At 42.4% G+C, this 21,949-nt stretch overlaps 1 protein-coding gene across 17 annotated transcripts in view; it reads left to right on the forward strand.

Moving 5' to 3' along the window:
• LOC144509222 (thyroid hormone receptor-associated protein 3-like) overlaps window positions 1–21,949 on the forward strand; it is a 114,774-nt gene that overhangs the window by 8,879 nt on the left and 83,946 nt on the right. For all 17 annotated transcript variants that reach the window (XM_078237738.1, XM_078237747.1, XM_078237743.1 and 14 more), the window contains one exon: window positions 2,331–2,385. The gene's annotated coding sequence lies outside the window, so the exon portion shown is untranslated. The remainder of the gene's footprint in view (window positions 1–2,330; window positions 2,386–21,949) is intronic.

Genomic DNA, 21,949 nt, shown 5'->3' on the forward strand with positions numbered 1-21,949 from the left:
AGGAAAATCTGCCCAAATTTTATTTAAATTGTTGCTTGCCATTCTTCAATATCCAGTGCAGAAGAGTTCTTTGATTTGATTTATTACTTTCAAATGTATTGGGATACAATGAAAAGTATTGTTTCTTGTGTTATACAGATAAAATGTTCATAGAGTACATAGGGGAAAAGGAGAGGATGCAGAATATCGTGTTACAATCGTAGCGAGGGTGCAGAAAAAGAATAGCTTAATATGTGGTAGGTCCATTCAAAAGTCTGATGGCAGCAGGGTAGAAGCTGTTCTACGTGTTTGGTATGTGATTTCAGACTTTAGTATCTTTTTCCCGAGGGAAGAAGGTGGAAGAGAGTATGTCCTGGGTGCATGAGGTCCATGATTATGCTGGCTGCTTTTCCGAGGCAGCGGGAAGTGTCGGAAAGCAGGGAAGAAAATTCTAGAGATTGAGAGAGTGAAACGGAGGAAGTTGAGTTTGCAGGGAAGCTTTTTGCATGTTTAATTTGCCTTCCGCGCTCTTCCTCAGGTCATTTTTGTTGATATTTCCGATGGGAACTCAGCTCTTTTATGCTTAACAGGTTAGACTTGATCTGTGATTTGCTTATCGTCTGGCTTCAGACCAAAGCAGAAACAATACAACAAAACAAAGGCACTTTTTACTGCACTAAAAGCAGACATGTTGCCAAACCCCCCTCAGATCAGGCCACATCTGTGGAGAGGCAGAGGTAATGTATTAGGTTGATATTTTAATGTTTGTGTTTCCATAGCTGCTGTCTGACTTGCTGAGTGTTTTCTAGCAGTCTTTTAATTTTGTATTTTCAACAGTCTGTAGTAATGTGCTTTTTCAATAATTCCTGCATGTCTTTACTGCATAGTATGGATCAGGAGACCACACGAAAAGACTACACCTGTTTCCTGTACTTATACCTGGGGGCTCAAGCCTTCTGCTTGCTTATGGTGAATAGCCAATTGGGTGATGTACTGGAGAGGTGTTGGTGAAATGGCACCCACCATGAATCGGCATCTTCAATAGCGTGAAGAGTTTTATCTGGAGGTTGAATAGAAATATCAGATCTCTTAAGGTTCCCAGAACCTGTGCTGTATGATCAGTAAAGTTTGAATGAAATCTACGTTGCAAATTTGGGTTGGTTATAATCACTCCTTTTAGGTAGTGAGATAACCTTTCGTTGGGGGTGAAAGGGGAGGGGAAGTGAACAGTTTCTTACCAGTGTCTGAACATCTCTCAGCCCTATTCTACTGTCTCTGTGATCTCAGTGAAATAGAATAAGCTGAGAGATTGCAGTATCTTTATTTGAAATGTGAAACACCCAGCTCTACAACATAATTCTAAACATAGTATATGTCTGGAGGGAGCTTTTATGAGTTCTGTTACATGCTTAAGTCCTGGTGGAGTTGGTCCATCACTGAGTGCTGACAGCAAGCTGAAGTGATTAATGAGTTGAGTATTGTGCACGATGCATAATGTGTTTGTGATATTATTTGAATGTATTTTGGTATCAATGTGAGATACTAGTCCACAGATAGCACCTGCCCTGGGTAAGGTATGGATCCATTCTGGCTCTCCTAAAACCACCTGAAATATTTACAATTTCTAAGTGGTTGGGCCACCTGAATAAGAAAGTATTTGCATTATGTAGCTCCTTTCATACCCGAGTTCCAAAGTAAATTGGAGACAAAGCTTTACTTTCTGAAGCAGTTATTGTTCCTGTACAGTTGTAGCCAGCCTTGCGCACAACAAAGTCTCTCAAATGGCAGTCAGCTAATTGATTGAGTAATCTGTAAGTTGTCCTTCACTTCCATTTCTCTGCTGTCCTCAGTCCTGTCTCCTCATCCAACCCCTCTGCAGCCTGCCTCAGGTACTACCCTCCAGGTTCTATATTTGCCTGTCGTAGCACAAGCATTCAAGAAAGAAGAACAAACTTGTATTTGAAAAGACTTTTCATGACTTTGGCACGTCCCAAAGTGCTTTACTGCCAGTGGCTGAAGTGTTATAATGTAGTGAGCAAATCAGCAAACAGTAGGGGCTATTGCATAATGGTCAGATAATCTGTTGGCCCAATGATAGATATTGCCTAGGACCGTAGGAGAACTCCCCTGATCCCCGGAACAGTACTTTGGATGTGCAGAATTGGAGGCTTGGTTTTACATTCCATGCCAATGACACTTTCAGCAGTCTAGCACTTCCTCAGTGCTATGCTGTAGTGTCAGGCGCACAATGTGCTGGAGTTGGGCTACAGACAAAGAGTAATAACTAAGCAGCTGTTTGCTGTGTGCTGCTGTTACCCCATCACACTAATTGAGAGTTTGTTCTTTTGCAGGTTGCTGTGACATACTGAGATTGAGCCCTGTTACGTGGTAACTACTTGCTGGCAGGTAAGCAGTAGTCAATCATTAATATTAGTGTTGGTGATTGCCTGCAGGGATTAGGGGGAGGAATTCATATCGGAATGCTGGAGACTTCTACCATTCAGAAACTCTGGTTTCCACAAGGAATGCTGTCTGCAGATTGTCACCAGCTGTTTGTCTGGATTATGTGTGTAAAAGGATCCTGTTGGTAATGTAAACTCAGTAGTATGTTGGGGTTCAGGGAGCTCCAGCTGGCACTCTCCAGCCCTATTTCCCCCTCTCTGTCTGTACTCTTTGAAATATTCTGATAATCCGTTCTGAATCCTTCCAGTGTTGCTGTTTATAAAAGACATAAGAGTTACTTGTGATATTCTGCTAATTTGCACATGATGAAATTTCATTTTTGATTGGGTGATTTAATTGCAGTAGTTTTAGGATCTGTTATTCACTTTGAGGTGGGGAATGGAAGGCCAAGCTAGGAATATGCTTTGCAAAGTCTGTAGTGTCATTTCCTAGAGTTTGAAACAGCTCTTGTTCATCCTGTCTCATTGCAATGACATACTATTAGCTTTAAAATGGGATGACTTCCACTTCTCCATCCAACTATCAGTATAAAACAACCCAAATGCAGGTACAACATGTAAAACACTGTATACACTATCCCAACAAACTCTCCCAGAGCAGGGAGAGTACAGATTGGAACTGCGACAGCTGGTTCTTGCCATCATGGTGATTTTACATTGCCTTAGAATCTCCTCTGTTATCGGATGTAACAGCAGCAGAGTAAGAGTAAATGGGATAGAAGCAAAATATTATGGATGCTGGAATCTGAAACAAAAACAGAAAATGCTGGAAAATCTCAGGTCTGACAGCATCTGTGGGGAGAGAGTAGAGCCAACGTTTCGAGCCTGAATGACCCTTTGTCAAAGCTGAGTAAATGGGACGTTTCCATGTGAACAGATTGTACCCAATGGGGTATCACAATGAACAGTACGTGGGCATTTTCTCTTACAAATCTACGTTACTCGGTCCCCTCATCTGCCATTAATGTATCCAAGTTTGCTGATGGTACAAAGGTGGGAAAATAAGTAGCGAGGAAGACTCTGAGGGCTAGAGGCAGGCTGGATAAGTGGTCGATGGAATGCAATGAGGTGAAGTTATCCACTTTGGTAGGAAAAATAAAAATTTTCTTTCTCCCCAAGCAATCACCCTGGAACCAGGGTTGTTGCCAGGATGGTGTTAGTCTGGGATTAGTTCAGCTTCTACAGCTTCCTCTGAACAAGACATCATTTCCTGGCCGTTCTGTTTGGTGGGAAAGTTGTTGAGGTGTTATTTACTTTGCTTGGTTTCTGAATGAACACAGCGAAAGATTGTCAAGTAGTCTGCAAACTGCACATTTCTAGTATATCTTATTTAGTGATGATCAATTAAAGACAGATTATTCGTTCGGTTTGTGGTGAAGATATCATGAGGAACTAGGGACTGGTGTCCTGTGTGACCTTTTCACAGTAGAGGACCAGAGTGCGGTTGCATGTTGTTGTGGCAAAATGAAATGGAAACTCCTAAGGATTCTGAGAAGCGCTTTTCTAATAAATGTAAAAATATCTTGAACAAAGCGTATTCGCGTCAAGGGCTATTGCACTTGCAATCAACATAGCCTCTAACTTTTTTGGACCAAATGGACGGTCTAAGTGAATGCTCCCTTAAATTATTTTTGAGGCTGTACACATGATGACTTGAAGGGGCAATTTAGAGGAAACATTTCCTGCAATGCACTCAATGGTCCAATCTTGGTCTGAATCAAGCCAAATCCTTCAAATTGTCAGTTCAAACTTCAAGCAGGTAACCTGCCAAAGAGTCTGCTATTTTCTTCCTCTTTCTCTGCCCCCTCTCTCAGGAGAGGGATTCTTGCTGGAGTATAATTACTCTCAGGAGAGGGATTCTTGCTGGAATATAATTACACTGGCAGCAAATACACTTCACCCAGTGAGTGAGAAATGACAGGGCTATCTTAATTATCAACAACAGCATAGCCAGTGCCATTTCCTGTTCTCAGGAACAGTCCCGGAACTGGGGCCATTCGTAGAATGCTAGCAGAATAGAGCAATCAATGAATTGCAGGCTTGAACTTGAAGTCAGGATCTTCTGGTTGGTGTGACCCAGCCCCATGTTTGAACAGTGCACTGACCAGTCCCCGAACAGGGAATCTTGCCAGCTGGGCCCTTGTGTTGCTGAGTTAAATCTGTCCATGTTAAAACTATTGGGAATGTCGGTCAACATTGCCAGACTCTCAAGAATTTTGTTGAAGTTGGTTGTAAAACAAGAGCTGTCTGTTGACAGTGATACTGGCAATGTGTTAAATGTATTTTCTCATTAAGCAAAGAACAAATCAAAGGCTTGCCTGTGGAATGACAAGTCATAGCTTTCCGAAATACGTGATGTCCGTTCATATATTTTTCTCTGTGCTCTTTCCTGCACCATCCCTTCCCCACCTGAGTAGCTGTAAGGGAGACCTGGCTACAGGATTTCCTATTCTTTCAATTCTGCAGGAGGGTCATATGGACTTGAAACATTAACTCTGTTTCTCTCCACAGATGCTGCCAGACCTGCTGAGTTTACCCAGTTTTTTGTTTTTATTTTATTTGGCTGCAGGTTTGTTGGAGCCAAATGGAATGAAATGGAAACTCCCAAGGATTCTGATAATTTTAATGTAATAATTCCTTGCTCCTTGTGTGGGGTTGGGGAGAAGAAAGTCTATTCCAGATGCTCAGGATTAAGCTCATTCGCTTGCGTTTGGAAGACACGGGGAATTTTCCCTAAATTGGCCTGTGGGATTTCTCAAATTTCTCAATGTGTTGTGACTTTCCCAGGATCTCCTGCGTGATTCCGATTCCAATCAATCCGGAAATCTATTGTTCAGAAACACCAATTGTCCCGAATTCTTTTGCGTAGACTCAAGTAACCCATGGCATTGTTTTTGTACAGTGTAGGCAGTCCTCGGACTTGCAACACAGGTGATTCCCAAAAACCACATTGTAAGCTGAGCTGTAATAGATTGGAACTGGTTTTCCCATAGCAGCAATGTTCTAAACGGGGGATTGGTTTCTGAACCAAGGCACATCGCTCTATTTTCACTCAACAGTGAAAAGCTTTTGAGACCCCGCTTCAGTATAATTGCTTGACAGTAGTGTATTTCCAATGATATAATAGTACCAACACTTTCAAAAGCACTTGCGAGAGGTAATTTGCCCTTCCTGAAGTTGTGAAAGGTGGGACATATGGGAACATTTGGTAAAGACCAACAGTTTGCTGGCATGGTGTTGTAAAGTTGAAACCGGTGTTGTAAAGTCGAAATGGCATCAGTTTATAAATGTAAGTGCTGTTTGTTGTAACTCGGATGTCAAAGTCCAGGACTGTCTGTACTCAGGAGTGGAAACATGGAAGATACAGTATTGGATAAGTAGAACTACTGCTTTATAATGTTCCACTCTACAGGCCCCCCCTCTATCCACAGTGCGTACTCCATCAAAGAACTCCAATAAATTCGTTAAACATTATTTCCTTTTCTCAAAGCAATGCTAACTCTTCCTGATTACTTTGAGTTTTTCTAAGTGACCAGCTGTAACCTCCAATGATGATTCTAGCAACAACCCCTTGAACTAACTAGCCTACTGTTTCCTGCCGCCCTTCTGGAGTAGAGGGGTTAAATTTGCTACTTTCCAGTCTGCTAGAACCTTTCCAGAATCTAGCAAATTTTGGAAAATTAACACACTATCCGCTACCTCATTACCACCTCTTGTTAGACTTTTAAGATAAAGTCCATCAGGACCCGGAGACTTGTTGGCCCGCAGCTCCATCAGTTTGCTCAGTATCCCACTTTCCAAGTGATTGTAATGTCACCAAGTTCCTCTCCACCTTCCACTTCCTGATTTACAGCTATTACTGGAATATTTTTTGTATCCTCTATAGCGAAGACGGAAGCAAAATATTTGTTACATTAACTCTCCATAGTCACTCTCTAGAGGACCAACACTCACTTTACTCTTTACCCTTTTAAACTCAATTTTTACATTCCTAGCTAGTTTCTTCTCCTGATTAACCTTTTAGTCATTCTCTGCTATTCTTTACATTCTGACCAACCATCTGACAGGCAACTCATCTTTGTATGGTTGTATGCTTTTTCGTTAAGTTTGATTATTTCCTTAATTTAATCTCGCCCCTTAGAATCTTTTCTTTATAGTAGGATGTACTTAGTTCTGAGTATTCTGAAATATTCCCTTAAAAGTCTACCACTGCTTCTTTATTGATCTAACCTCAGCCTCATGTTCCAGTTCACTTCAGCTGGCTCAGCTTTCATGTCCACGTAGTTGCCCTTATTTTTCAAATACTGGTCTTACACCCACTCTTCTCGCTTTCAAACTGTACGTAAGATTCAATCATATTGTGGTCGCTGTTATCGAGGGATACTTTTAACCTGAGGTCATTAATTAATCCTGTCACACTACACAATACTAAGTCTAATATGACCTGCTCGCTGGTTGGCTCCAGAACGTGCTGCTCTAAGAAATTATCTCAAAACCATTCTATGAACTCCTAATCCAGGCTATTACTGCCAATCTAATTTTTCCAGTTTTTATGTAGATTAAAATCACCCATGATTATTGCCAAATCTTTATCATTAGCGTCCAATATTTATTTTTATACATTTGGCCCTGATTGTGATTATTATTGGGCCTGTAGACCACTCCTCCTTATGACTTCTTCCTCGAACTGTTCCTTATCTCCACCGAAACCGATTCTACATCCTGACCTCTTGAACTGTCATTCTTAATTAACAGTGCTACCCCTCTATCTATAACTAGCTTCCTGTTCTTGAAAGTCATATAACCCTCAACATTCAGGACCCAATACCTGTCATTGTGCAGCCATATCTCCACAATGGCTATCAGACCATGTTTATTTACTTGAAGGAACACTCAATGTACTTTGTTATGGATGCTACACACAGTCATATTCAGAGCTTTAAGTTTTGTCTTGTTATCTTTGTAACATATAGTCTTGACTCCTTGTGTATCCTTGAGTTTTATGTTTGTCTTTTCCTGCTTTTCTATGACCCTCATTTCCCATGTTACTATTCTGCCATCCTGCCTTGAACCTATTGCTTGAGTTGCTATATTTTCTCAAGATTGTTCCCTCAACCCCCCCCCCCCGTTTAATTTGAAGCCCTCTCTAATTCCCTATGCAACACAGCCATCTGGATTCTCGCTCTTTGATGTGGAGAACAGTGTCAATCCCCCTCTCTATACTGCGCTTACTCCCACTACATTCCTCTTCGCTCCTTCCATTTGGATGGTTTCCTGTACCATGGCCAGTCTATTCATCCATCTTTCAGACCTTGCTTTCGTCCACACCATTTGCACTCACTAGAACACTTTATCCCAGCAAAGCTCAGATGTAGACCATCACAATGGTACAGCCCCCCCTTTTCCCAGTATTGATGCCAGTGATCCTGGAACTGGTACCCACTTGTCTCTCACCAGTCCTTGAGCCATGCATTCATCTATCTAATCTTATATGCCCTATGCCAATTTGCATGTGGCTCAAGTAATAATTCGGAGGTTATTGTCTTTGAGGTTACATAGAAACATAGAAACCCTACAGTGCAGAAGGAGGCCATTCGGCCCATCGAGTCTGCACCGACCACAATCCCACCCAGGCCCTCCCCCCACATATTTTACCCACTAATCCCTCTAACCTACGCATCCCAGGACTCTAAGGGACAATTTTTTTTAACCTGGCCAATCAACCTAACCCGCACATCTTTGGACTGTGGGAGGAAACCGGAGCACCCGGAGGAAACCCACGCAGACACGAGGAGAATGTGCAAACTCCACACAGACAGTGACCCGAGCCGGGAATCGAACCCGGGACCCTGGAGCTGTGAAGCAGCAGTGCTAACCACTGTGCTACCGTGCCGTACATAGAACATAGAAAGCCACAGCACAAACAGGCCCTTCGGCCCACAAGTTGCGCCGATCACATCCCCACCTCTAGGCCTATCTATAGCCCTCAATCCCATTAAATCCCATGTACTCATCCAGAAGTCTCTTAAAAGACCCCAACGAGTTTGCCTCCACCACCACCGACGTCAGCCGATTCCACTCACCCACCACCCTCTGAGTGAAAAACTTACCCCTGACATCTCCTCTGTACCTACCCCCCAGCACCTTAAACCTGTGTCCTCTCGTAGCAACCATTTCAGCCCTTGGAAAGAGCCTCTTACTTTGGTGCCTCAGTCTTCATATTGACTATGCAGAACCTCTTTCCTTGCCCTGTCTTTGTCATTGTTGCCGATATGTACCATGACAACTGGATCTTCCCTCTTCCCTGAAAGTTACTCTCCAGCCCTGATCAAATGTCCCAACCTCTGGCACAGGTTAAGCAACACAACCATCTGGATTCTCGCTCTTTGATGTGGAGAACAGTGTCAATCCCCTCTCTATACTGTGCTTACTCCCACTACCTTCCTCTTTGCTCCTTCCATTTGGATGGTTTCCTGGACCATGGTACCATGGCCAGTCTATTCATCCATCTTTCAGACCTCGCTTTCGTCCACACCAGTTGTGAGCACCTCAAACCTGTTGGACAATTGCAAAATCTGTAGCTCTTTCACTACTGCCTATTCGGTCACTCTGTCTTGCTCTTTCTTGCATTGTTTTATCCCCCAAGTTTCACTCTTTAATCTTCCACTTTCATGCGTTCCTTTGTCCAATCCTGCCTCAACCACAATTTGTATGTGTAGGAACTTCAGAAACTGTTTAATGTATTGGTAATCTAATCTTGCTGCATGCACCACGTTGCCTTCCTAGATTTCCTCTGTGCAGGTTAAATGATGTGCTTCGTGGAGAGAGAGTTAGCCTTGTTCTGTTTAAAAGGGCAAATTAGCTGCTGTAAAGCGGAGTATTAAATTAGGGCGGTGCTTCTTGTCTTAATTTGGTTTTCAGTTTTTAAATAGTTGGGCAAGAGAGGAAGAGTGGGAATTCCAAAAACTGAGCCTGTTAAGTGAATAAAAGTAGAGATCTCATGGACAGAGTCAGATTTGAATGTCCTCAGTAAGTCTGTTTCAGGTTTGCAATTGTACTAACTGCTCATGACTGGATCAGACAAGTGGGATCAGCTGTTTTTCATTTTGTGATTTCCATACAAATAGGAACATAACTGATTGTAGCCCGGAGCATGTGTGTGATCTTGTTTATTATTGCTGAATGATTACTCATCCTTTATGCCACAGGATCCTATATCTTCATGCGCATGGAATTCGAAGGGTCTCCTGTATAAAAACAACATTGAGAATTGTTGCCTTCTATATAGCAGTTACCAGATGTGCCTTCATTGCAGCTGCACTGTTCAAGACTTTCCTTATTTGGAGAGACTATGAATACAGCATAGATTATTAGAAAAAGTGAAAACTCTGATAGCAATCCTCCTCTAGCGTCTAATGGAAGCCAGGGATTTATTGTGCCTCAAGCAGGAGCATGTTTTTTGTAATGTCACTTTAGATATACGCTAACATATATCTTAAAGATGGGCTTCCGTCTGCAAAGTTTACATCCCCTCAGTTTGCTCCAAGCCTGGGCCTCAACAGCTTTTGAGCTAAAGCTAATCCAATTATTGGTGGAGGATGATAGACGGTTTATTTATAGATTTTTCTGAGAATGGCTTGAATAGTAAGCAAGTCTTCAGACTGTTTACTCCCTATATATTTTAAATAATAGAAATGGTCAAAGTCAAAGAATTGAAAAAAAGTTCAGTTTTTTTTAACGAGTTGATTTGAACATTAAAAAGTGGCATAGAAGAGAGCAGTCCTGCAGTTTTCATTTCCTGCTTCACACTGCCAATTCAACAAGGGGCCCCATGGTGTTGTTGCCCTTGTAATATGCGAGCAGTGACTCCATTAAAATTTATTGAAAAGAACCAACAAACTGTACATCGACTGTGTCTAGTGCATTTAGCTAATCGACGCTTTCTGTTGAATGAGCTTGCAAATACTTTGGCCTTTCCTCTTAAACTAATATACGGAGCTCTGCCACAGTTGAGGATAGGGATTAAAGAGTAGATGGCTACTTTTGTTGTCAGGCCCTATGTAATGGCTTAACTAGGTTGATCTTGCACCCTAAAGGTATGCCTGGTGATGATTCTGGCACATCCTTCTACACTTTTCCATTCAATCATTGTTTGCCTGGCTGATAGTGATGGAAGAGCCAGAGATGTGCTGACCATCGGGGACAGATTACGATGATATATAATTCTGCTGCTGATGGCCCAGCATGCCCTGTGAATTCCCAGTGTTGGATTTCTAGACATGTTTTCGTTTGTTCCAATTAGCCAAGTGACAGTGTCGCGATGATAGGCATTCTGACTGTGGAGATGAGACTTAAGTTTCCAATTTGATGAAAATGCCCATCATAAACTTTGAAGCACTCACTTTCTCCTTGCGTGATTACTTGATCTGGGTTGTTTCCACTATTTGTGACTCCAATTGCCAAATTGGCTCTCGGGTTCCTTTTTTAATCATGTTTTCATTTTTCTCCCTCAAGTACCTTTGACTTCTTTTCTGATTGTATGCTCCGTAATGAGACTGTACTCACGGTTTCCCAAATATCACTATTGGTTGTCTATTTTCCCAAAACTTGGTCATATTCTGGTTGCCCGTTGACTGAGGAAGCTATTTTGAGCAAATAAAATGGGGGAATAAAAACCTTCCCTATTTCACTACATGTATGTTCCCCATCATAAGGCTTTTGAAAAAAATGAGTACAGCTGCTATGAGTTTGCTGATGACTTAAAGTTTGCATTTAAAAACATTTTTCACATCCTTGGGTCTTCCCAAAGTCTTGCTAAAAGTGAACCGTTATTATCCAACCATTGCTTTTCATCCAACTACAGCTAATGAAATAAGTAAACATGGAGTGAATAGACAAGTGTAGGTGTAGATCCTTCATCTGTATTGACAGAATCTGCATCTGAAACATTAACTCTGCACAGATGCTAACTGACTCACTGTCTGTTTGGAGTTTGCACATTCTCCCCTTGCCTGCGTGGGTTTCCTCTGGGTGTTCTGGTTTCCTCCCAGAGTCAAGATGTGCGGGTTAGATCGATTGGCCATACTAAATTGACCCTAGCGTCAGGGGGACTAGCAGGGTAAATGCATGGGGTTATGGGGATGGGGCCTGGGTGGGATTGTGGTCGGTGCAGACTGGATGGGCCAAATGGCCTCCTTCTGCACTGTAGGATTCTGAGAGAGGTCATGGCTTGAGGAACTCAAGGTGCCAAGTAATATGTTTGGCACAATATGATGGGTGCATGGTTGTATTTGTGACTGAGCGTACCAGAATCGCCCCAATGCTGATTCAGGGATTGAAGTGCTTGAAAGGATACTGGAGCATTACAGGAGTAGACTAGACTGTTCATCTCTTTGAACATTTTCCACTGCTCAATTAGATTCTGGCATTCTGTATCTTTAACTCTTAATAATCTGCCATTTCTCCGCATCCCTTAAAACCCTTGCCTAGCAAAACTCACCAATTTGATTTGAACTTTTCCAGCTTTAGCAGCGTTTTTGGTGTGGAGAGTTGCAGATTTACGCTACCTTTATTTGCTGTCTGACTGACCCTGAATAGCCTTGTTCTAATTTTAAGATTATGCTCCTTCAATTCGGACATGGGAAATAATTTTCTCTCTACCCTATCAACTCCTTTAATCATAAACATCTCAATTAGATTTATTCTTTAATCTTTATACACGAGATAATACCAGCCTGGTTTATGCAACCTGTACTGATAACCATTTTAGCCCTGGTATCATTCTGATGAATCTGCACTGAACTCCAAGTCCAATATGCCTACCTTATGATGCTTAGAAATGAATGCCATAGTTTAAATGGGATCTAACCAGAGCTCTGTACAGATCTATAACTCTAATCCTTTGTATTTTAGATCTCTTGAGATGAAGACTAAAATTCTGTAGCCTTCTACATTTCGTTACACCTTTTAGCATTTTCAGCTGTATCAGAGAGCCATTTGGAAAATATTCTTAATTTTTCTAACTTGGGTTCAACGTGGGTGATCTCCATAGTTCCCCCACAATGAACTCCCATTTGCCATAGTTTTGCCGAGTCATTTAATGTATCGATGTTCCTTTGCAAATTTTTGTTCCCGTCAACATTAACTCAGTTGTCAATCTTGGCTATACGGTTCTCTCTTCCTTCTGCTAAGCCATTTAGAAATCTAGCAAAAAGCTCAGGCCCCAGTATCCACAAAAGCACTTGGTCCAAAAGAGCTCATTGGCGAGATCTCAGGAGCACCAAAGCATGGCTGATTTTGTTTTCTCTACCTTGGTTAAACCATCAAGCAGTGCACCCCCTTCACTGTGCGGCTTAATACCACCCAGTCATTTCTGACTAAAGGATCATAATTTAATAATTATGTTCGCAAGAAGATTTTATTACTTCCTTTCCAGTCTGTGTTCGGATGACTTTTAACCATCAGTCTTGCTGTTGTATTAGCATTGAAAGGAAAGTGCTGGGAAATGGCTGAATGGGTGATGAGATAATGCTGGGTACTGTGACGGGAATCTGTAGGTAGGTAAACTAGGTCATAGAACCAGTATGCTTCAGATGCCTATCTCAAATAGCATGGAATCTGTCTTTGATTCCTGTTGATGGGATCCAGTTACAGGTTATCGTGCTACAGTTCAGTTAGTTTGGATGTGAAGTTCTGATGTAGGCTGTTGGCTATTGAGTAGGCATAGGGTGTATTATGGAACAGAGATGTATGTTCAACAATTCATACTGGAAGGGACTGGGCAGTGATGTAGGTTCAAAGCCAATCTTTCATCTCTTGTACTTGTGTTCAAGCCCAGTGCAAATTGATGAGATGAAATTTACTCATCTGATAACTACCAACATAAAATCTGAACTCTTTGAAGTGGAATGGTTCAACAACACGAACCAACCAACATTCTGAGAAATTGAAAAATGTCTCACTGGAGCAGTACAGGATACTTTTGAGGTTGAGGCACATTAAAGGATAGTGTAGAGTGAGCTCAACTTTGTATCTAACCCATGCTGTACCTGCCCTGGGAAGGTTAAACAATCAAAATCAGCTTATAAATTGAGGGAGGGGTCAGAGCTGCTGTGTGGTCGGGTAACATTTTTACTGAGGAAACAATAAAAATGGTAAAGTTGCTCCATTCCTCTGGTGTTGGACAAGTTGTAGGAAAGTGTTTACAGTACCCCACAGCAGCAAGGAGACCAACCTCTGGGGCTGAGATTTGCTTCAGTGTCTTGTAGAGTGCATCTGGCTGAGTGAAGTGCAAGATTTAGTTAGGCATAAAATGAACCGGCGTCGCCTGGAACCTGTTAGTGCGTCTTCTGGTGGCCAACTACTCGTGGGTGTCAGGTCCTGAAAAGTAGGGCGCAAGATGAGAGGATTGTTTTTTTCCCTTCAATTCCACCTCTGTCTCTGTATCTTTTGTCTTTGTTTTTAACTTAAGACAAGTGAAGAGATATTAGGTGTCTTTTGATAGTTGAAGCATGAACAGGAAAGGATTGTTGTCCTGGCTGGAGTTGCTAACTCTGCCCTTTTCTGTTGGTGGAATGTTCCCATTCAGTTGAAGACTGAGGCTGGAATTTCTCTTCCAACGATAATCTGAGAGTGAGGTAGGTGATAAAAGTCAGTTTTTGTAGGATACACAAATCCCGTTCTCTGTCTGGAGTCATTTTCTCTCCATCTCAAGTTGACCATGACACAATAGATATGTCTGTTTTCTATTATTTAACATGTTCTTCAGATGTTTTAATACTATGCTGGACTCGGGCCGGAGCGTCCAGTCAAGAAATGGTCATTTAATACTTGGACTTGCTTCTAATTTAAACAACTTCATGCCGAGTTAATTTCAGTCCTGGCTGCTGGTATACGTCAGTAGATTTTCTATTTAATTTTAAAATAAATCCTATTTCACAGTCTGCAATCTGGAGTTGAAATCTAGACCATGCTTCTGAAAGTGAGAAATTGAGCAAGAGACATTTGACACTTCAATTTATTTGAGTACGTGTCTTTATACTTCTGTCTAGCTGTTTGACCTTCCTGCATATATATATATCAATATCTCTTGTGTGGCAGAGTGGTTCGCACTGTTGCCTCACAGCGTCAGGACCCGGGTTCAATTCCAACCTCTGGTCACTGTGTCTGTGTGGGATTTGCAATTTCTCCCCATTATTGCGTGGGTTTCTCCCGGGTGTTCCAGTTACCTCCTATAGTCCAAAGATGTGCATGATTAGGTGAATTGGCCGTGCTAAATTGCTCCTTAATGTAAGGGAGATTAGCAAGGTAAATAGGTGGGGTTGGGGATAGGGCCTGTTGTCGATGCAGGCTTGGTGGGCCGAATGGCTCTGCCCTCTGCCTCCGGCACCTACTTCGTGGTAAACTGTCTCTTTCTGGTGTTTGTCTGTATCTGTCACCTGTATATTGATTGAAATCTACCTCAGCCTGCATGTTGCCCAATCCAGGAAATCAGGTCAAAATGCTGATAGTGGATGACTTCCTTCCTTTATGTGCACTCTTAGCATTGTGACTAATAAATGGTCCTGTGTGTGACCCTGCCCCCTTTTGGCATTGTCCAGTTTGTGAAATAGGTTGAGAGTTTGTTGTTATAGTTCTGAAATGTTCTAAAGGTACTGAACATCAAACTAACCAGAGTTTTGTTCCTGTACCGAAAAGTAATCTTTCTTTCAAAAATTCTTATTAATTGATCCCAAACTGGATTGGGAAGCATCTGGCCTCTGTTCTGTCTCATTCATGTTGCTGCCATCAAGTAATATACTCTGGCATAGTGCCAGCTACTCGTGAGTTATGCTGGGAAATTGTTGAGTCCCAAGACTGATCTGCATCTCCTTTATGTAGCAGTGAAGCAGAACTTCTTGCTAAGTTTTTTTAAAAACTAATTTAATAGCTTATGAATGGTCACAGTGCCATGGATATGTGTACTGTGGTGCATCCCATGTAAAAGTGGTTTACGCACTTCCATTATTAATTTATTGAGTTCTTTCCCAGCTCCTTTGTGTTGACATCTGGTTTGAGTAACAAGCTTGGCACAAAGACTTGCTTGCGCTCTGTAATCAGCTCTATGAGCAACTAATTTATCAAGCCAGTGGGAGGCACAGTGGTTAGCACTGCTGCCTCACAGTGCGAGGGCCCCAGGTTTAATTGACTTTGGCCACTGTGCATAGTCTGCGCATTCTCCCCGTGTCTGCGTGGGTTTCTTCCAGGTGCTCCGGTTTCCTCCCATAATACGAAAGATGTGCTGGTTAGGTACAATGGCTACGCTACATTCTCCCTCTGTGTACCCGAACAGGTGCCGGAGTGTGGCGACTTCGGGATTTTTACAGTAACTTTGTTGCAGTGTTAATGTAAGTCTAGTTGTGATACTAATAAACTAACTTAAACTCCTGTTCTCCTGTGAGACCCTGCATCTATATCAGCTGTGACCGAGTGCCCCTCTTAATTTTACCCACTGTTCTGACATGGGGAGGAGAAGAACATATCAGCCAACGGGCAGGGTAATCTAAAACTTGGGCAAATTTCACATCTGCCCTTCTCTCTGATGCAGTGTTGCCAATCTCTACAAGTAAGTGGACATGCATGACCTCTACTCTCAGGAGTTTACCATTGCTGTTCTGTAATCGAGAGCATAAGTTGGTCATAACAAGAAAACTCTGCCCCGTTTGTGAACTGAATACTATAATCTGGTACATGCCTTACATGTGCTTCTCTCAAATATTCCAAAAGGGCTTCTGAGCAATATCATCAAATGATGCTAATTATTAATCAAGAAGATAGTTCATTTTACTTAAAATGCAGGACAGGGCAACATACAATTTTCAGCAAAATTCTCAGCTTCATTAACATAAAATGACAGAAGCATTGCCGCTGATATGGACCTAATTTCATATCCATTTCTTAAAAATTCACTCATGGGATATTAGTATTGCTAGCAAGGAGTGAATTACTCTCCACAGAATACATAACCTCTGACCTGCTCTTGAAGCTGCAGTATTTATGCGGCTTGTCCAGTTCAGTTCCAGGTCAGTCATTACTTTTGGGTTTAATTTTTTTATTAGTGTCACAAGTAGGCTTACATTAATACTGCAATGAAGTTACTGAGCAAATCCCCAGTCACCACACTCTGGTGGGTACACCTGAGGGAGAATTTAGCATGGTCAATGCACCTAACCAGCACGTCTTTTGGACTGAGAGGGGAAACCGGAGCACCTGGAGGAAACCCATGCAAACAGTGTCCCAAGCAGGAATCGAACCTGCGTGCCTGGTGCTGTGAGACGGCAGTGCTAACCACTGTGCCACCATGCAGACTGTGGGGGATTACGTTGTTAAATGCCTTAACTGTCTTGGATGGTTTGATTCTCTCTTGGTGATGGTTATTGCCTGGTACTTCTCTGACACAGATGCTGCTTGCCACTTATCAGTTTATGACTCAATATTGTTCTGGTCTTGCTGTGTGTGGGCAAGGACCTTTTCATGGAGAATCGCAAGTAGAACTGAACACTGCAATTATCAATGAACATTCCAATTTCTGACCCTATGATAAAGGGAAGGTCACTGAAGTAGCTGAAGATGATCAGATCCAGGGCACTACTTGATGTCCTGGAACTGTGACAGCTGACCTCCACCAACTTGAACATTGAGCAGGTATTAGTGTGAGTGTGCTTAATGTCGCTATCATCTAAACTCTTTATCACCTTGCTAGTTGTCAGCAGTTGATAATACTGCATTGGTTGGATTGGATTTGTCCTGCTTTTTGTGGGCAGGGCATCAACCGTCAGTTTTCCACTTTGGATAGATGACAGTATTGTAGCTGAACTGAAATAGCCTGGTTCGTGGAACAACTAGTTTTGGAGCATAGGTCTTCGGTCTTCAGTTGGAAATTTGTTGGGGCCCCTAGTCTTTGCTAAATCCAGTGTGCTCATCCATTTCTGGATATCATGTGAAGTCAACCGAATTGACTGAAAGCCAGCACTGATTGGCAGATGCATTGGTACACAGGTGATGGGTAGCTGGGACACTGGTGGGCTGGAGGGGTGTTGACTCTCTACTAAGTCAAACTCTAAGGAAAGAATGGCTGTCTAGTTTTGATTTCACAAACTGGCTTGTACCTGTGTTACTCTGATGGTGGGTGGGCAGCCTGACTTGGATCATCTATTAGCTTTTTTGGCTGAAGATGCTTGCAAACAAGACTTTTGACTGTTGCACTTCCATTCTGGGTTCTGCCATCATTGTAGTTGGAAATGTTTATCTACCTCCTCATATTAGTTTTCCATTTTCATTCACGACTGGATGTAGCAGGGCTACAGAGCTTTGATCTGATTTATTGGTTATATGCATTGTTCTCTCTAATCTGTGTGGCTACATAGCAATTGGGAATGGACTGCACATGGAACAAACAGGTCATGCAAGGCAACACTCCTTTAAGAAGCCGGCACGTTCAACTGTGCATCAGTCCTGAAGGGACTAAACAATGCAATAAGATGGCTACACTAACAGAAGGAAGGGGGAACGCTGGTTGTAGGATTTGGTTCGTATAGCATGTCACAGATTGTGTTGTTGCTTCACCAGGTTGGTACTTTATTTTTTAGTATTTCTGGTGGCAATCAGGCGCACTCTCTCTATGGTTCCCATTCAACCCGGGTTAGTCATCTGGCTTGGTGATGATGATATGGTGAGGGGTATGCGAGGCTATGATGTAACAGAGACCGGTAGAATATAATCAGCTACTGCTGATGGCCTCAGCATCTCATGCATGTTCAGTTTTGAGCAGTGAGATCTGTTGGCATTGGGCACTGTGACAGTGGCACGCAACATGATGGAGAATGTCCTCAGTATGAAGATAAGAACTGTATGGTGCTCACTTCCACCAATACTGTCATGTGCAGATGCAACTGTGACAGGCAGATGGTGAGGACAAGCTCAAGCAGTTTTTTCCCTCGTGTTGATCCTCTTAGCACCTGCAACAGGCCCAGAATGGCAACTATGTCCTTCAGGACGTGAGGTTTTTTTGAACTCTCATGATCTGTGACTATCATTGGCGAGGTCAGCATTTATTAACCACCCCTAATTGCCCTTGCAAAGGTGGTGGTGGTGAACTGCCTTCTTGAATCGCTACAGTCCCTGAGGTGTCGGTATACCCATAATGCTGTTAGGGAGGGAATTTGGGGAGATGGTGGCATAATAGTAATATCACTGAACTCGTAATTTAGAGATCCAGGATAATGCTCTGGGTTCAAATCCCACCATGGCAGAAAAGACCTAAGCAGGAAATCATTGTTGATTGTCATAAATACCCACCTGGTTCACTAATGTCCTTTTGGGTAGGAAATCTACCATCTTTACCTGGTCTGGCCTACATGTGACCCTGGACCCACAAACAATGTGGTTGACTCTTAAATGCCCTCTGAACAAGGCTAGCGATGTCTGCACTCATGAGCAAATTTTTTTTTTAATCCAGCATTTTGACCCAGCAACAGTGAAGGAATGGTGATGTATTTCCGAGTCAGGATGGTGCTGTTCCCAGGCATCTGTTGCTCTTGTCTTTCTAGATGGTAGTGGTTGTGGGTTTGGAAGGTGCTGTTGCCGGAGCCTTGGCGAGATCCTGCAGTGCATCTTGTAGATGGTACACGCAGCTGCCACGTTGGTGGTGGAGGGATTGAATGTTTGTGGAAGGGGTAGCAATCAAGTGGGCTGATTTGTTCTGGATGGTGTCGAGATTCTTGAGTGTTTTTGAAGCAGTACCCACCCAGACAAATGGAGAGTATTCCATCACACTCCTGATTTGTGCGGTATAGATGATGGACAGGCTTTGGGGAGTTGGGAGGTGAGTTACTCGCCACAGTATTCCTAGTCTTTGACCTGCTTTTGTAGCTACAGTATTTATATGGTTAGTCCAATCATGTGACTCGCATTCCAACCATTATCTTGCAATTATGTCTGTTTCTATATATGCCCTATTTGTGAACCCAACTCTTCACTCACCTGATGAAGGAGCAGCGCTCTGAAAGCTCGTGCTACCAAATAAACCTGTTGGACTTTAACCTGCTGCTACGAGATTCTTTAGACAGCATCTTTCAAGCCCACAACCACTGTCATCTAGAAGGCCAACATAGAAACACCACCACCTGGAAGTTCTCTTACAAACCATTCACCATCTGAAGGTCCAAGATATTTAAAACCTGGTCAATCCCCAGGCACCGAGTATTGGGTACTCTGACAGAGCATCTTACCCAGGCCCTGTCCTGTAACCCCACACGTGCCCTTCTAATTCCCCATACCTACACATTTGTGAACACTAAGGGGCAATTTAGCATGGCCAATCCACCTAACTTGCACATCTTTGGACCATGCTGCTTGAGGGCAGGCAAATGGCAAAACAAATTTACAAGAATTACACAAAGCGTAGAAACCGGAACACCCAGAGGAACCCTCACAGATATTGGAAGAATGTGAAAACTCCACAGTCACCCAAGGCCAAAATTGAACCCGGGTCCCTGGTGCTGAGAGGCAGCAGTGCTAACCGCTGTGCCATCGAGCCTTCCCAGCACCTTGACTGCTCCAGGCCAGCATTCAACTGCATATGTAAACATCTCATATTTTTGTACTCTGATTATTGCAGCCATTTATCATGCACCAGAGCAGTGCTGGGCTGTTGTAGGTCTGATCTTAAAATACCCTATTTTTCCCTTTGAACAATACTTCAAAGTCAGGTCATTGTGAAGCCTTCCCCTGTCACCTATACTACGCTCTTTAGGTATTCTATCTTTCTGGCATTTTGAAAATTGCTTTGTCATGTTTTCTAGTTATTGAGTTTGGTGCAGTCTCTTTAAATCCAATGGAGCTAATTTAACTCTGTTCCCATTGCAGTATAATAAAGCTACACTTTCTATGCTTTGTGTAATTCTTGTAAATTTATTTTGCCATTTGCCTGCCCTCTTGCATGAGTGATCTTTAGCTGTGTCTGCTGCTTCCTATTTTCAGTAACCCCATTTGATTGATGGGGCGTTGTAATTAGAGTAGCTGCCTTGTGTGTGAGATTTTGTGAAGAGTGAATATGCTGGTGTTGAAGACCAGCAGCTTGAGATGAAGCTGGACCATCTGCGATCGCTTCTTATCTGGAGCTCCAATAGCAGATCGGATGGTAACAGGCGTTGCAGATAGAGATTTACCGTTCTCAGAGGCTAGCTATAAATACCTTGTGGTTTATTGTGGCTACTCAAAGTTCTCCCCTACTTTCCTCTCATGGAAAAGTTTAAGTCTTGTAGAAAGTTCAGGACTTTAAATAGTCTCTCTTCATCTTTGTTCAGCTTTCTCCCTTTTTGAAGGCTTTGACTCTGTGTAATGTTTCCTCATTTTATTCTTTCTTTGGGAACCATCTGTCATGACAACATGACCAAGTAAGCTCACTGTTTGGGATTTGCACCTCTGGATCCACAAAACTTGGTACAGCTTTGTTAAATTAATGAGTTTTTGGTTTAGATCCATTGTTGTATAATCATTCACATATTTATGTACTTCCATTCCAGCCATTCATTAGAAATGTCTTAAATGTTGCAACATTGGCTACCTCCCAAGGTGAATTGCCTGTTGGCACGAGGCTTGTGTGTGAGGATTGACTATTGGAATTGAGACACTGAATGTGACCCAATGCCTGTGAAATGCTGCCTCAGTGTAAACAGGCACCTTCTGGGGAGGAGATGATTGCACAAGCAATGGAAGCCAAGCAGCACTTTTTTTTCCAAACACGCACACCTTCCACTGGTGAACTTGACCGAATTTTGACTCTAACACCAGGAACTTGTCTTAACTCCAGTCAGTCATGCCATTGTTAATCAAGGTGTGTTTCAAATGGACCAGAAGATACCATGCTTGCACACCTATTAGTAGCAGCAGGCTGATGAACAGAGACCTTAGATCTAAGATTCACACTGGAAGAAAGGGGACACCAGATTTAGTATAGAGAATAAAATGTGGAATTATGCTATTTTCTGAAGAGCTAGTGACATAAATAAATCTACTCTTCAGTTTTTATGTTGAATGATTAGAATCTTTATTTCCTACAAAATTTTAAAGGCCCTGTAGGTTTGGAAGATACCTTCCCTTGCGTAAAGATGGCTATCGGCTAGTAGTTCTCAAACAGTTTGAGGTACAATACCCAACGGTCACAATGTTGGGTTGGGTTGAATTCTATTTTGGAGCATGGTTGATGTCATTGTTATGTATTGTATTATTGTTTATCACTATCTCTGAACTCAAATTCATTATGGTTCGCTCTCTGCTTCACTGAGCATTGGTGAGAACAAAAGGATATATCTGATCGCTTCTTTCCTCTGCACTATCCATTGTTCAACACCCCTTGATTTTGGCTTTTATTTTTATCACTATTCTCGTTATGTGTCCAACAAAGATACAAGTGAAATAAGGCACCTTCCATCTTCCCCACGGAAAAAGCAAAAACACAATCCGACCTA

Source organism: Mustelus asterias, chromosome 21 (assembly GCF_964213995.1).
Source record: "Mustelus asterias chromosome 21, sMusAst1.hap1.1, whole genome shotgun sequence".
Classification (NCBI taxonomy): Eukaryota; Metazoa; Chordata; class Chondrichthyes; order Carcharhiniformes; family Triakidae; genus Mustelus; species Mustelus asterias.